This window comes from Leiobunum rupestre, chromosome 1 (assembly GCF_980474605.1).
Source record: "Leiobunum rupestre chromosome 1, qqLeiRupe1.1.hap1, whole genome shotgun sequence".
NCBI classification, from domain to species: Eukaryota; Metazoa; Arthropoda; class Arachnida; order Opiliones; family Sclerosomatidae; genus Leiobunum; species Leiobunum rupestre.
The window spans coordinates 63698824-63714407 of NC_143384.1; the positions used below are offsets into that span (position 1 = coordinate 63698824).

The following is a 15584-nucleotide window of genomic DNA, read 5'->3' on the forward strand; positions in this document are numbered from 1 at the left end:
TCTAATTTATGCTTCCAAGACGCTGGATAACTAATGGACGCCTCAATTCCTAGTCAGCGCCAGTTGCCAAGGTGGAAACTTTCAATCATAATGACGTTCCTTTTTTAACATATGAATAAAAAGGGCTTTTAATATATTAACAGAAGAAAATGAATAAAAAGAAATAATCCGCAATTTTCAAGAAGATGAGCGCTGGAAGAGCCAGGATAGCTTAGTCGGTAAAGCTTGAGGGTTTTAACCTAAAGAGCCTCTGTTGAAGCCACAGTTTAAGAGGGAAGCCTGTTTGAAGAAAACTAAAATTTTTAAATTTCGTTGTCCGTTTTATTGAATGTTGTGACGTTACGATTTTGCCCGCAGAGGGTCGCCCGTGTAGCTCAGTCGGTAGAGCGTTAGGCTCTTAACCTAACGGTCCTGGGTTCGAGCCCCAGTTCGGGTGCTTAACCTTTTGCGGGAAGTTAAGAAACGTTCGACGGATGTGGTTTGCGATAAATTCGTGACCTTGAAAAAAAGCGGAAGTTATTTATTTCCAAATCTTAATATTGAACTACTTACGTCTGTTCGCCAGGCGTTGTTTAAAATGACATATAGTCAGAGTCCTTTTCGTTGTTACTCGTTGCCCATACTGGAATTTAAATAAAAAATGTTGTATAAAAATCTTTTAATTTTTTTTTCTATTGCATAGAAACTGTTTTTCATGTTTTTAAAAAAATGAATCGAACCTGACTTTCTTGGGTGGTCTGATAATTAAAACCGCACTTAAAGGCCAACCAATGACGGTTTCCCACGGGAAATTTTGTGTGCTGCATTAAGACCTTAGCCAGTTCTTACGTCGTTATAAAACCTTGTTCAGTTTGGGCTCTCCGAGTGCCCCATACTGACGGCAAAATTCACGCGGTAGTTATATCTCCACAGCCCGATGATCGTCAGAGTCTCCACCCTCATAAAATCCTCTAATTTATGCTTCCAAGACGCTGGATAACTAATGAACGCCTCAATTCCTAGTCAGCGCCAGTTGCCAAGGTGGAAACTTTCAATCATAATGACGTTCCTTTTTTAACATATGAATAAAAAGGGCTTTTAATATATTAACAGACGAAAATGAATAAAAAGAAATAATCCGCAATTTTCAAGAAGATGAGCGCTGGAAGAGCCAGGATAGCTTAGTCTTTAAAGCTTGAGGGTTTTAACCTAAAGAGCCTCTGTTGAAGCCACAGTTTAAGAGGGAAGCCTGTTTGAAGAAATCTAAAATTTTTAAATTTCGTTGTCCGTTTTATTGAATGTTGTGACGTTACGATTTTGCCCGCAGAGGGTCGCCCGTGTAGCTCAGTCGGTAGAGCGTTAGGCTCTTAACCTAACGGTCCTGGGTTCGAGCCCCAGTTCGGGTGCTTAACCTTTTGCGGGAAGTTAAGAAACGTTCGACGGATGTGGTTTGCGATAAATTCGTGACCTTGAAAAAAAGCGGAAGTTATTTATTTCCAAATCTTAATATTGAACTACTTACGTCTGTTCGCCAGGCGTTGTTTAAAATGACATATAGTCAGAGTCCTTTTCTTTGTTACTCGTTGCCCATACTGGAATTTAAATAAAAAATGTTGTTTAAAAATCTTTTAATTTTTTTTTCTATTGCATAGAAACTGTTTTTCATGTTTTTAAAAAAATGAATCGAACCTGACTTTCTTGGGTGGTCTGATAATTAAAACCGCACTTAAAGGCCAACCAATGACGGTTTCCCACGGTAAATTTTGTGTGCTGCATTAAGACCTTAGCCAGTTCTTACGTCGTTATAAAACCTTGTTCAGTTTGGGCTCTCCGAGTGCCCCATACTGACGGCAAAATTCACGCGGTAGTTTGATCTCCACAGCCCGATGATCGTCAGAGTCTCCACCCTCATAAAATCCTCTAATTTATGCTTCCAAGACGCTGGATAACTAATGGACGCCTCAATTCCTAGTCAGCGCCAGTTGCCAAGGTGGAAACTTTCAATCATAATGACGTTCCTTTTTTAACATATGAATAAAAAGGGCTTTTAATATATTAACAGAAGAAAATGAATAAAAAGAAATAATCCGCAATTTTCAAGAAGATGAGCGCTGGAAGAGCCAGGATAGCTTAGTCGGTAAAGCTTGAGGGTTTTAACCTAAAGAGCCTCTGTTGAAGCCACAGTTTAAGAGGGAAGCCTGTTTGAAGAAAACTAAAATTTTTAAATTTCGTTGTCCGTTTTATTGAATGTTGTGACGTTACGATTTTGCCCGCAGAGGGTCGCCCGTGTAGCTCAGTCGGTAGAGCGTTAGGCTCTTAACCTAACGGTCCTGGGTTCGAGCCCCAGTTCGGGAGCTTAACCTTTTGCGGGAATTTAAGAAACGTTCGACGGATGTGGTTTGCGATAAATTCGTGACCTTGAAAAAAAGCGGAAGTTATTTATTTCCAAATCTTAATATTGAACTACTTACGTCTGTTCGCCAGCCGTTGTTTAAAATGACATATAGTCAGAGTCCTTTTCGTTGTTACTCGTTGCCCATACTGGAATTTAAATAAAAAATGTTGTATAAAAATCTTTTAATTTTTTTTTCTATTGCATAGAAACTGTTTTTCATGTTTTTAAAAAAATGAATCGAACCTGACTTTCTTGGGTGGTCTGATAATTAAAACCGCACTTAAAGGCCAACCAATGACGGTTTCCCACGGGAAATTTTGTGTGCTGCATTAAGACCTTAGCCAGTTCTTACGTCGTTATAAAACCTTGTTCAGTTTGGGCTCTCCGAGTGCCCCATACTGACGGCAAAATTCACGCGGTAGTTATATCTCCACAGCCCGATGATCGTCAGAGTCTCCACCCTCATAAAATCCTCTAATTTATGCTTCCAAGACGCTGGATAACTAATGGACGCCTCAATTCCTAGTCAGCGCCAGTTGCCAAGGTGGAAACTTTCAATCATAATGACGTTCCTTTTTTAACATATGAATAAAAAGGGCTTTTAATATATTAACAGAAGAAAATGAATAAAAAGAAATAATCCGCAATTTTCAAGAAGATGAGCGCTGGAAGAGCCAGGATAGCTTAGTCGGTAAAGCTTGAGGGTTTTAACCTAAAGAGCCTCTGTTGAAGCCACAGTTTAAGAGGGATGCCTGTTTGAAGAAAACTAAAATTTTTAAATTTCGTTGTCCGTTTTATTGAATGTTGTGACGTTACGATTTTGCCCGCAGAGGGTCGCCCGTGTAGCTCAGTCGGTAGAGCGTTAGGCTTTTAACCTAACGGTCCTGGGTTCGAGCCCCAGTTCGGGTGCTTAACCTTTTGCGGGAAGTTAAGAAACGTTCGACGGATGTGGTTTGCGATAAATTCGTGACCTTGAAAAAAAGCGGAAGTTATTTATTTCCAAATCTTAATATTGAACTACTTACGTCTGTTCGCCAGGCGTTGTTTAAAATGACATATAGTCAGAGTCCTTTTCGTTGTTACTCGTTGCCCATACTGGAATTTAAATAAAAAATGTTGTATAAAAATCTTTTAATTTTTTTTTCTATTGCATAGAAACTGTTTTTCATGTTTTTAAAAAAATGAATCGAACCTGACTTTCTTGGGTGGTCTGATAATTAAAACCGCACTTAAAGGCCAACCAATGACGGTTTCCCACGGGAAATTTTGTGTGCTGCATTAAGACCTTAGCCAGTTCTTACGTCGTTATAAAACCTTGTTCAGTTTGGGCTCTCCGAGTGCCCCATACTGACGGCAAAATTCACGCGGTAGTTATATCTCCACAGCCCGATGATCGTCAGAGTCTCCACCCTCATAAAATCCTCTAATTTATGCTTCCAAGACGCTGGATAACTAATGGACGCCTCAATTCCTAGTCAGCGCCAGTTGCCAAGGTGGAAACTTTCAATCATAATGACGTTATTTTTTTATTATATGAATAAAAAGGGCTTTTAATATATTAACAGAAGAAAATGAATAAAAAGAAATAATCCGCAATTTTCAAGAAGATGAGCGCTGGAAGAGCCAGGATAGCTTAGTCGGTAAAGCTTGAGGGTTTTAACCTAAAGAGCCTCTGTTGAAGACACAGTTTAAGAGGGAAGCCTGTTTGAAGAAAACTAAAATTGTTAAATTTCGTTGTCCGTTTTATTGAATGTTGTGACGTTACGATTTTGCCCGCAGAGGGTCGCCCGTGTAGCTCAGTCGGTAGAGCGTTAGGCTCTTAACCTAACGGTCCTGGGTTCGAGCCCCAGTTCGGGTGCTTAACCTTTTGCGGGAAGTTAAGAAACGTTCGACGGATGTGGTTTGCGATAAATTCGTGACCTTGAAAAAAAGCGGAAGTTATTTATTTCCAAATCTTAATATTGAACTACTTACGTCTGTTCGCCAGGCGTTGTTTAAAATGACATATAGTCAGAGTCCTTTTCGTTGTTACTCGTTGCCCATACTGGAATTTAAATAAAAAATGTTGTATAAAAATCTTTTAATTTTTTTTTCTATTGCATAGAAACTGTTTTTCATGTTTTTAAAAAAATGAATCGAACCTGACTTTCTTGGGTGGTCTGATAATTAAAACCGCACTTAAAGGCCAACCAATGACGGTTTCCCACGGGAAATTTTGTGTGCTGCATTAAGACCTTAGCCAGTTCTTACGTCGTTATAAAACCTTGTTCAGTTTGGGCTCTCCGAGTGCCCCATACTGACGGCAAAATTCACGCGGTAGTTATATCTCCACAGCCCGATGATCGTCAGAGTCTCCACCCTCATAAAATCCTCTAATTTATGCTTCCAAGACGCTGGATAACTAATGGACGCCTCAATTCCTAGTCAGCGCCAGTTGCCAAGGTGGAAACTTTCAATCATAATGACGTTCCTTTTTTAACATATGAATAAAAAGGGCTTTTAATATATTAACAGAAGAAAATGAATAAAAAGAAATAATCCGCAATTTTCAAGAAGATGAGCGCTGGAAGAGCCAGGATAGCTTAGTCGGTAAAGCTTGAGGGTTTTAACCTAAAGAGCCTCTGTTGAAGCCACAGTTTAAGAGGGATGCCTGTTTGAAGAAAACTAAAATTTTTAAATTTCGTTGTCCGTTTTATTGAATGTTGTGACGTTACGATTTTGCCCGCAGAGGGTCGCCCGTGTAGCTCAGTCGGTAGAGCGTTAGGCTTTTAACCTAACGGTCCTGGGTTCGAGCCCCAGTTCGGGTGCTTAACCTTTTGCGGGAAGTTAAGAAACGTTCGACGGATGTGGTTTGCGATAAATTCGTGACCTTGAAAAAAAGCGGAAGTTATTTATTTCCAAATCTTAATATTGAACTACTTACGTCTGTTCGCCAGGCGTTGTTTAAAATGACATATAGTCAGAGTCCTTTTCGTTGTTACTCGTTGCCCATACTGGAATATAAATAAAAAATGTTGTATAAAAATCTTTTAATTTTTTTTTCTATTGCATAGAAACTGTTTTTCATGTTTTTAAAAAAATGAATCGAACCTGACTTTCTTGGGTGGTCTGATAATTAAAACCGCACTTAAAGGCCAACCAATGACGGTTTCCCACGGGAAATTTTGTGTGCTGCATTAAGACCTTAGCCAGTTCTTACGTCGTTATAAAACCTTGTTCAGTTTGGGCTCTCCGAGTGCCCCATACTGACGGCAAAATTCACGCGGTAGTTATATCTCCACAGCCCGATGATCGTCAGAGTCTCCACCCTCATAAAATCCTCTAATTTATGCTTCCAAGACGCTGGATAACTAATGGACGCCTCAATTCCTAGTCAGCGCCAGTTGCCAAGGTGGAAACTTTCAATCATAATGACGTTCCTTTTTTAACATATGAATAAAAAGGGCTTTTAATATATTAACAGAAGAAAATGAATAAAAAGAAATAATCCGCAATTTTCAAGAAGATGAGCGCTGGAAGAGCCAGGATAGCTTAGTCGGTAAAGCTTGAGGGTTTTAACCTAAAGAGCCTCTGTTGAAGCCACAGTTTAAGAGGGATGCCTGTTTGAAGAAAACTAAAATTTTTAAATTTCGTTGTCCGTTTTATTGAATGTTGTGACGTTACGATTTTGCCCGCAGAGGGTCGCCCGTGTAGCTCAGTCGGTAGAGCGTTAGGCTTTTAACCTAACGGTCCTGGGTTCGAGCCCCAGTTCGGGTGCTTAACCTTTTGCGGGAAGTTAAGAAACGTTCGACGGATGTGGTTTGCGATAAATTCGTGACCTTGAAAAAAAGCGGAAGTTATTTATTTCCAAATCTTAATATTGAACTACTTACGTCTGTTCGCCAGGCGTTGTTTAAAATGACATATAGTCAGAGTCCTTTTCGTTGTTACTCGTTGCCCATACTGGAATTTAAATAAAAAATGTTGTATAAAAATCTTTTAATTTTTTTTTCTATTGCATAGAAACTGTTTTTCATGTTTTTAAAAAAATGAATCGAACCTGACTTTCTTGGGTGGTCTGATAATTAAAACCGCACTTAAAGGCCAACCAATGACGGTTTCCCACGGGAAATTTTGTGTGCTGCATTAAGACCTTAGCCAGTTCTTACGTCGTTATAAAACCTTGTTCAGTTTGGGCTCTCCGAGTGCCCCATACTGACGGCAAAATTCACGCGGTAGTTATATCTCCACAGCCCGATGATCGTCAGAGTCTCCACCCTCATAAAATCCTCTAATTTATGCTTCCAAGACGCTGGATAACTAATGGACGCCTCAATTCCTAGTCAGCGCCAGTTGCCAAGGTGGAAACTTTCAATCATAATGACGTTATTTTTTTATTATATGAATAAAAAGGGCTTTTAATATATTAACAGAAGAAAATGAATAAAAAGAAATAATCCGCAATTTTCAAGAAGATGAGCGCTGGAAGAGCCAGGATAGCTTAGTCGGTAAAGCTTGAGGGTTTTAACCTAAAGAGCCTCTGTTGAAGACACAGTTTAAGAGGGAAGCCTGTTTGAAGAAAACTAAAATTGTTAAATTTCGTTGTCCGTTTTATTGAATGTTGTGACGTTACGATTTTGCCCGCAGAGGGTCGCCCGTGTAGCTCAGTCGGTAGAGCGTTAGGCTCTTAACCTAACGGTCCTGGGTTCGAGCCCCAGTTCGGGTGCTTAACCTTTTGCGGGAAGTTAAGAAACGTTCGACGGATGTGGTTTGCGATAAATTCGTGACCTTGAAAAAAAGCGGAAGTTATTTATTTCCAAATCTTAATATTGAACTACTTACGTCTGTTCGCCAGGCGTTGTTTAAAATGACATATAGTCAGAGTCCTTTTCGTTGTTACTCGTTGCCCATACTGGAATTTAAATAAAAAATGTTGTATAAAAATCTTTTAATTTTTTTTTCTATTGCATAGAAACTGTTTTTCATGTTTTTAAAAAAATGAATCGAACCTGACTTTCTTGGGTGGTCTGATAATTAAAACCGCACTTAAAGGCCAACCAATGACGGTTTCCCACGGGAAATTTTGTGTGCTGCATTAAGACCTTAGCCAGTTCTTACGTCGTTATAAAACCTTGTTCAGTTTGGGCTCTCCGAGTGCCCCATACTGACGGCAAAATTCACGCGGTAGTTATATCTCCACAGCCCGATGATCGTCAGAGTCTCCACCCTCATAAAATCCTCTAATTTATGCTTCCAAGACGCTGGATAACTAATGGACGCCTCAATTCCTAGTCAGCGCCAGTTGCCAAGGTGGAAACTTTCAATCATAATGACGTTCCTTTTTTAACATATGAATAAAAAGGGCTTTTAATATATTAACAGAAGAAAATGAATAAAAAGAAATAATCCGCAATTTTCAAGAAGATGAGCGCTGGAAGAGCCAGGATAGCTTAGTCGGTAAAGCTTGAGGGTTTTAACCTAAAGAGCCTCTGTTGAAGCCACAGTTTAAGAGGGAAGCCTGTTTGAAGAAAACTAAAATTTTTAAATTTCGTTGTCCGTTTTATTGAATGTTGTGACGTTACGATTTTGCCCGCAGAGGGTCGCCCGTGTAGCTCAGTCGGTAGAGCGTTAGGCTCTTAACCTAACGGTCCTGGGTTCCAGCCCCAGTTCGGGTGCTTAACCTTTTGCGGGAAGTTAAGAAACGTTCGACGGATGTGGTTTGCGAAAAATTCGTGACCTTGAAAAAAAGCGGGAGTTATTTATTTCCAAATCTTAATATTGAACTACTTACGTCTGTTCGCCAGGCGTTGTTTAAAATGACATATAGTCAGAGTCCTTTTCGTTGTTACTCGTTGCCCATACTGGAATTTAAATAAAAAATGTTGTATAAAAATCTTTTAATTTTTTTTTCTATTGCATAGAAACTGTTTTTCATGTTTTTAAAAAAATGAATCGAACCTGACTTTCTTGGGTGGTCTGATAATTAAAACCGCACTTAAAGGCCAACCAATGACGGTTTCCCACGGGAAATTTTGTGTGCTGCATTAAGACCTTAGCCAGTTCTTACGTCGTTATAAAACCTTGTTCAGTTTGGGCTCTCCGAGTGCCCCATACTGACGGCAAAATTCACGCGGTAGTTATATCTCCACAGCCCGATGATCGTCAGAGTCTCCACCCTCATAAAATCCTCTAATTTATGCTTCCAAGACGCTGGATAACTAATGGACGCCTCAATTCCTAGTCAGCGCCAGTTGCCAAGGTGGAAACTTTCAATCATAATGACGTTCCTTTTTTAACATATGAATAAAAAGGGCTTTTAATATATTAACAGAAGAAAATGAATAAAAAGAAATAATCCGCAATTTTCAAGAAGATGAGCGCTGGAAGAGCCAGGATAGCTTAGTCGGTAAAGCTTGAGGGTTTTAACCTAAAGAGCCTCTGTTGAAGCCACAGTTTAAGAGGGAAGCCTGTTTGAAGAAAACTAAAATTTTTAAATTTCGTTGTCCGTTTTATTGAATGTTGTGACGTTACGATTTTGCCCGCAGAGGGTCGCCCGTGTAGCTCAGTCGGTAGAGCGTTAGGCTCTTAACCTAACGGTCCTGGGTTCGAGCCCCAGTTCGGGTGCTTAACCTTTTGCGGGAAGTTAAGAAACGTTCGACGGATGTGGTTTGCGATAAATTCGTGACCTTGAAAAAAAGCGGAAGTTATTTATTTCCAAATCTTAATATTGAACTACTTACGTCTGTTCGCCAGGCGTTGTTTAAAATGACATATAGTCAGAGTCCTTTTCGTTGTTACTCGTTGCCCATACTGGAATTTAAATAAAAAATGTTGTATAAAAATCTTTTAATTTTTTTTTCTATTGCATAGAAACTGTTTTTCATGTTTTTAAAAAAATGAATCGAACCTGACTTTCTTGGGTGGTCTGATAATTAAAACCGCACTTAAAGGCCAACCAATGACGGTTTCCCACGGGAAATTTTGTGTGCTGCATTAAGACCTTAGCCAGTTCTTACGTCGTTATAAAACCTTGTTCAGTTTGGGCTCTCCGAGTGCCCCATACTGACGGCAAAATTCACGCGGTAGTTATATCTCCACAGCCCGATGATCGTCAGAGTCTCCACCCTCATAAAATCCTCTAATTTATGCTTCCAAGACGCTGGATAACTAATGGACGCCTCAATTCCTAGTCAGCGCCAGTTGCCAAGGTGGAAACTTTCAATCATAATGACGTTCCTTTTTTAACATATGAATAAAAAGGGCTTTTAATATATTAACAGAAGAAAATGAATAAAAAGAAATAATCCGCAATTTTCAAGAAGATGAGCGCTGGAAGAGCCAGGATAGCTTAGTCGGTAAAGCTTGAGGGTTTTAACCTAAAGAGCCTCTGTTGAAGCCACAGTTTAAGAGGGAAGCCTGTTTGAAGAAAACTAAAATTTTTAAATTTCGTTGTCCGTTTTATTGAATGTTGTGACGTTACGATTTTGCCCGCAGAGGGTCGCCCGTGTAGCTCAGTCGGTAGAGCGTTAGGCTCTTAACCTAACGGTCCTGGGTTCGAGCCCCAGTTCGGGTGCTTAACCTTTTGCGGGAAGTTAAGAAACGTTCGACGGATGTGGTTTGCGATAAATTCGTGACCTTGAAAAAAAGCGGAAGTTATTTATTTCCAAATCTTAATATTGAACTACTTACGTCTGTTCGCCAGGCGTTGTTTAAAATGACATATAGTCAGAGTCCTTTTCGTTGTTACTCGTTGCCCATACTGGAATTTAAATAAAAAATGTTGTATAAAAATCTTTTAATTTTTTTTTCTATTGCATAGAAACTGTTTTTCATGTTTTTAAAAAAATGAATCGAACCTGACTTTCTTGGGTGGTCTGATAATTAAAACCGCACTTAAAGGCCAACCAATGACGGTTTCCCACGGGAAATTTTGTGTGCTGCATTAAGACCTTAGCCAGTTCTTACGTCGTTATAAAACCTTGTTCAGTTTGGGCTCTCCGAGTGCCCCATACTGACGGCAAAATTCACGCGGTAGTTTGATCTCCACAGCCCGATGATCGTCAGAGTCTCCACCCTCATAAAATCCTCTAATTTATGCTTCCAAGACGCTGGATAACTAATGGACGCCTCAATTCCTAGTCAGCGCCAGTTGCCAAGGTGGAAACTTTCAATCATAATGACGTTCCTTTTTTAACATATGAATAAAAAGGGCTTTTAATATATTAACAGAAGAAAATGAATAAAAAGAAATAATCCGCAATTTTCAAGAAGATGAGCGCTGGAAGAGCCAGGATAGCTTAGTCGGTAAAGCTTGAGGGTTTTAACCTAAAGAGCCTCTGTTGAAGCCACAGTTTAAGAGGGAAGCCTGTTTGAAGAAAACTAAAATTTTTAAATTTCGTTGTCCGTTTTATTGAATGTTGTGACGTTACGATTTTGCCCGCAGAGGGTCGCCCGTGTAGCTCAGTCGGTAGAGCGTTAGGCTCTTAACCTAACGGTCCTGGGTTCGAGCCCCAGTTCGGGTGCTTAACCTTTTGCGGGAAGTTAAGAAACGTTCGACGGATGTGGTTTGCGATAAATTCGTGACCTTGAAAAAAAGCGGAAGTTATTTATTTCCAAATCTTAATATTGAACTACTTACGTCTGTTCGCCAGGCGTTGTTTAAAATGACATATAGTCAGAGTCCTTTTCGTTGTTACTCGTTGCCCATACTGGAATTTAAATAAAAAATGTTGTATAAAAATCTTTTAATTTTTTTTTCTATTGCATAGAAACTGTTTTTCATGTTTTTAAAAAAATGAATCGAACCTGACTTTCTTGGGTGGTCTGATAATTAAAACCGCACTTAAAGGCCAACCAATGACGGTTTCCCACGGGAAATTTTGTGTGCTGCATTAAGACCTTAGCCAGTTCTTACGTCGTTATAAAACCTTGTTCAGTTTGGGCTCTCCGAGTGCCCCATACTGACGGCAAAATTCACGCGGTAGTTTGATCTCCACAGCCCGATGATCGTCAGAGTCTCCACCCTCATAAAATCCTCTAATTTATGCTTCCAAGACGCTGGATAACTAATGGACGCCTCAATTCCTAGTCAGCGCCAGTTGCCAAGGTGGAAACTTTCAATCATAATGACGTTCCTTTTTTAACATATGAATAAAAAGGGCTTTTAATATATTAACAGAAGAAAATGAATAAAAAGAAATAATCCGCAATTTTCAAGAAGATGAGCGCTGGAAGAGCCAGGATAGCTTAGTCGGTAAAGCTTGAGGGTTTTAACCTAAAGAGCCTCTGTTGAAGCCACAGTTTAAGAGGGAAGCCTGTTTGAAGAAAACTAAAATTTTTAAATTTCGTTGTCCGTTTTATTGAATGTTGTGACGTTACGATTTTGCCCGCAGAGGGTCGCCCGTGTAGCTCAGTCGGTAGAGCGTTAGGCTCTTAACCTAACGGTCCTGGGTTCGAGCCCCAGTTCGGGAGCTTAACCTTTTGCGGGAATTTAAGAAACGTTCGACGGATGTGGTTTGCGATAAATTCGTGACCTTGAAAAAAAGCGGAAGTTATTTATTTCCAAATCTTAATATTGAACTACTTACGTCTGTTCGCCAGCCGTTGTTTAAAATGACATATAGTCAGAGTCCTTTTCGTTGTTACTCGTTGCCCATACTGGAATTTAAATAAAAAATGTTGTATAAAAATCTTTTAATTTTTTTTTCTATTGCATAGAAACTGTTTTTCATGTTTTTAAAAAAATGAATCGAACCTGACTTTCTTGGGTGGTCTGATAATTAAAACCGCACTTAAAGGCCAACCAATGACGGTTTCCCACGGGAAATTTTGTGTGCTGCATTAAGACCTTAGCCAGTTCTTACGTCGTTATAAAACCTTGTTCAGTTTGGGCTCTCCGAGTGCCCCATACTGACGGCAAAATTCACGCGGTAGTTTGATCTCCACAGCCCGATGATCGTCAGAGTCTCCACCCTCATAAAATCCTCTAATTTATGCTTCCAAGACGCTGGATAACTAATGGACGCCTCAATTCCTAGTCAGCGCCAGTTGCCAAGGTGGAAATTTCAATCATAATGACGTTCCTTTTTTAACATATGAATAAAAAGGGCTTTTAATATATTAACAGAAGAAAATGAATAAAAAGAAATAATCCGCAATTTTCAAGAAGATGAGCGCTGGAAGAGCCAGGATAGCTTAGTCGGTAAAGCTTGAGGGTTTTAACCTAAAGAGCCTCTGTTGAAGCCACAGTTTAAGAGGGAAGCCTGTTTGAAGAAAACTAAAATTTTTAAATTTCGTTGTCCGTTTTATTGAATGTTGTGACGTTACGATTTTGCCCGCAGAGGGTCGCCCGTGTAGCTCAGTCGGTAGAGCGTTAGGCTCTTAACCTAACGGTCCTGGGTTCGAGCCCCAGTTCGGGTGCTTAACCTTTTGCGGGAAGTTAAGAAACGTTCGACGGATGTGGTTTGCGATAAATTCGTGACCTTGAAAAAAAGCGGAAGTTATTTATTTCCAAATCTTAATATTGAACTACTTACGTCTGTTCGCCAGGCGTTGTTTAAAATGACATATAGTCAGAGTCCTTTTCGTTGTTACTCGTTGCCCATACTGGAATATAAATAAAAAATGTTGTATAAAAATCTTTTAATTTTTTTTTCTATTGCATAGAAACTGTTTTTCATGTTTTTAAAAAAATGAATCGAACCTGACTTTCTTGGGTGGTCTGATAATTAAAACCGCACTTAAAGGCCAACCAATGACGGTTTCCCACGGGAAATTTTGTGTGCTGCATTAAGACCTTAGCCAGTTCTTACGTCGTTATAAAACCTTGTTCAGTTTGGGCTCTCCGAGTGCCCCATACTGACGGCAAAATTCACGCGGTAGTTATATCTCCACAGCCCGATGATCGTCAGAGTCTCCACCCTCATAAAATCCTCTAATTTATGCTTCCAAGACGCTGGATAACTAATGGACGCCTCAATTCCTAGTCAGCGCCAGTTGCCAAGGTGGAAACTTTCAATCATAATGACGTTCCTTTTTTAACATATGAATAAAAAGGGCTTTTAATATATTAACAGAAGAAAATGAATAAAAAGAAATAATCCGCAATTTTCAAGAAGATGAGCGCTGGAAGAGCCAGGATAGCTTAGTCGGTAAAGCTTGAGGGTTTTAACCTAAAGAGCCTCTGTTGAAGCCACAGTTTAAGAGGGATGCCTGTTTGAAGAAAACTAAAATTTTTAAATTTCGTTGTCCGTTTTATTGAATGTTGTGACGTTACGATTTTGCCCGCAGAGGGTCGCCCGTGTAGCTCAGTCGGTAGAGCGTTAGGCTTTTAACCTAACGGTCCTGGGTTCGAGCCCCAGTTCGGGTGCTTAACCTTTTGCGGGAAGTTAAGAAACGTTCGACGGATGTGGTTTGCGATAAATTCGTGACCTTGAAAAAAAGCGGAAGTTATTTATTTCCAAATCTTAATATTGAACTACTTACGTCTGTTCGCCAGGCGTTGTTTAAAATGACATATAGTCAGAGTCCTTTTCGTTGTTACTCGTTGCCCATACTGGAATTTAAATAAAAAATGTTGTATAAAAATCTTTTAATTTTTTTTTCTATTGCATAGAAACTGTTTTTCATGTTTTTAAAAAAATGAATCGAACCTGACTTTCTTGGGTGGTCTGATAATTAAAACCGCACTTAAAGGCCAACCAATGACGGTTTCCCACGGGAAATTTTGTGTGCTGCATTAAGACCTTAGCCAGTTCTTACGTCGTTATAAAACCTTGTTCAGTTTGGGCTCTCCGAGTGCCCCATACTGACGGCAAAATTCACGCGGTAGTTATATCTCCACAGCCCGATGATCGTCAGAGTCTCCACCCTCATAAAATCCTCTAATTTATGCTTCCAAGACGCTGGATAACTAATGGACGCCTCAATTCCTAGTCAGCGCCAGTTGCCAAGGTGGAAACTTTCAATCATAATGACGTTATTTTTTTATTATATGAATAAAAAGGGCTTTTAATATATTAACAGAAGAAAATGAATAAAAAGAAATAATCCGCAATTTTCAAGAAGATGAGCGCTGGAAGAGCCAGGATAGCTTAGTCGGTAAAGCTTGAGGGTTTTAACCTAAAGAGCCTCTGTTGAAGACACAGTTTAAGAGGGAAGCCTGTTTGAAGAAAACTAAAATTGTTAAATTTCGTTGTCCGTTTTATTGAATGTTGTGACGTTACGATTTTGCCCGCAGAGGGTCGCCCGTGTAGCTCAGTCGGTAGAGCGTTAGGCTCTTAACCTAACGGTCCTGGGTTCGAGCCCCAGTTCGGGTGCTTAACCTTTTGCGGGAAGTTAAGAAACGTTCGACGGATGTGGTTTGCGATAAATTCGTGACCTTGAAAAAAAGCGGAAGTTATTTATTTCCAAATCTTAATATTGAACTACTTACGTCTGTTCGCCAGGCGTTGTTTAAAATGACATATAGTCAGAGTCCTTTTCGTTGTTACTCGTTGCCCATACTGGAATTTAAATAAAAAATGTTGTATAAAAATCTTTTAATTTTTTTTTCTATTGCATAGAAACTGTTTTTCATGTTTTTAAAAAAATGAATCGAACCTGACTTTCTTGGGTGGTCTGATAATTAAAACCGCACTTAAAGGCCAACCAATGACGGTTTCCCACGGGAAATTTTGTGTGCTGCATTAAGACCTTAGCCAGTTCTTACGTCGTTATAAAACCTTGTTCAGTTTGGGCTCTCCGAGTGCCCCATACTGACGGCAAAATTCACGCGGTAGTTATATCTCCACAGCCCGATGATCGTCAGAGTCTCCACCCTCATAAAATCCTCTAATTTATGCTTCCAAGACGCTGGATAACTAATGGACGCCTCAATTCCTAGTCAGCGCCAGTTGCCAAGGTGGAAACTTTCAATCATAATGACGTTCCTTTTTTAACATATGAATAAAAAGGGCTTTTAATATATTAACAGAAGAAAATGAATAAAAAGAAATAATCCGCAATTTTCAAGAAGATGAGCGCTGGAAGAGCCAGGATAGCTTAGTCGGTAAAGCTTGAGGGTTTTAACCTAAAGAGCCTCTGTTGAAGCCACAGTTTAAGAGGGAAGCCTGTTTGAAGAAATCTAAAATTTTTAAATTTCGTTGTCCGTTTTATTGAATGTTGTGACGTTACGATTTTGCCCGCAGAGGGTCGCCCGTGTAGCTCAGTCGGTAGAGCGTTAGGCTTTTAA

General features: G+C 39.6%; 12 non-coding genes across 12 annotated transcripts; all 12 read left to right on the plus strand.

Moving 5' to 3' along the window:
* The first annotated feature begins 363 nt into the window (after positions 1–363).
* Positions 364–436, plus strand: TRNAK-CUU (transfer RNA lysine (anticodon CUU)). Its single transcript has one exon. It is a non-coding gene; the product is annotated as a tRNA-Lys (tRNA).
* An 876-nt stretch (positions 437–1312) lies between these two features.
* Positions 1313–1385, plus strand: TRNAK-CUU (transfer RNA lysine (anticodon CUU)). Its single transcript has one exon. It is a non-coding gene; the product is annotated as a tRNA-Lys (tRNA).
* An 876-nt stretch (positions 1386–2261) lies between these two features.
* On the plus strand, positions 2262–2336 carry TRNAK-CUU (transfer RNA lysine (anticodon CUU)). Its single transcript has one exon. It is a non-coding gene; the product is annotated as a tRNA-Lys (tRNA).
* A 1823-nt stretch (positions 2337–4159) lies between these two features.
* TRNAK-CUU (transfer RNA lysine (anticodon CUU)) lies at positions 4160–4232 on the plus strand. The gene has a single exon. It is a non-coding gene; the product is annotated as a tRNA-Lys (tRNA).
* A 2774-nt stretch (positions 4233–7006) lies between these two features.
* Positions 7007–7079, plus strand: TRNAK-CUU (transfer RNA lysine (anticodon CUU)). The gene has a single exon. It is a non-coding gene; the product is annotated as a tRNA-Lys (tRNA).
* Positions 7080–7955: 876 nt separating this feature from the next.
* TRNAK-CUU (transfer RNA lysine (anticodon CUU)) lies at positions 7956–8028 on the plus strand. Its single transcript has one exon. It is a non-coding gene; the product is annotated as a tRNA-Lys (tRNA).
* An 876-nt stretch (positions 8029–8904) lies between these two features.
* TRNAK-CUU (transfer RNA lysine (anticodon CUU)) lies at positions 8905–8977 on the plus strand. Its single transcript has one exon. It is a non-coding gene; the product is annotated as a tRNA-Lys (tRNA).
* An 876-nt stretch (positions 8978–9853) lies between these two features.
* Positions 9854–9926, plus strand: TRNAK-CUU (transfer RNA lysine (anticodon CUU)). Its single transcript has one exon. It is a non-coding gene; the product is annotated as a tRNA-Lys (tRNA).
* An 876-nt stretch (positions 9927–10802) lies between these two features.
* On the plus strand, positions 10803–10875 carry TRNAK-CUU (transfer RNA lysine (anticodon CUU)). Its single transcript has one exon. It is a non-coding gene; the product is annotated as a tRNA-Lys (tRNA).
* Positions 10876–11751: 876 nt separating this feature from the next.
* Positions 11752–11826, plus strand: TRNAK-CUU (transfer RNA lysine (anticodon CUU)). Its single transcript has one exon. It is a non-coding gene; the product is annotated as a tRNA-Lys (tRNA).
* Positions 11827–12699: 873 nt separating this feature from the next.
* On the plus strand, positions 12700–12772 carry TRNAK-CUU (transfer RNA lysine (anticodon CUU)). The gene has a single exon. It is a non-coding gene; the product is annotated as a tRNA-Lys (tRNA).
* A 1825-nt stretch (positions 12773–14597) lies between these two features.
* TRNAK-CUU (transfer RNA lysine (anticodon CUU)) lies at positions 14598–14670 on the plus strand. The gene has a single exon. It is a non-coding gene; the product is annotated as a tRNA-Lys (tRNA).
* Positions 14671–15584: the final 914 nt, after the last annotated feature.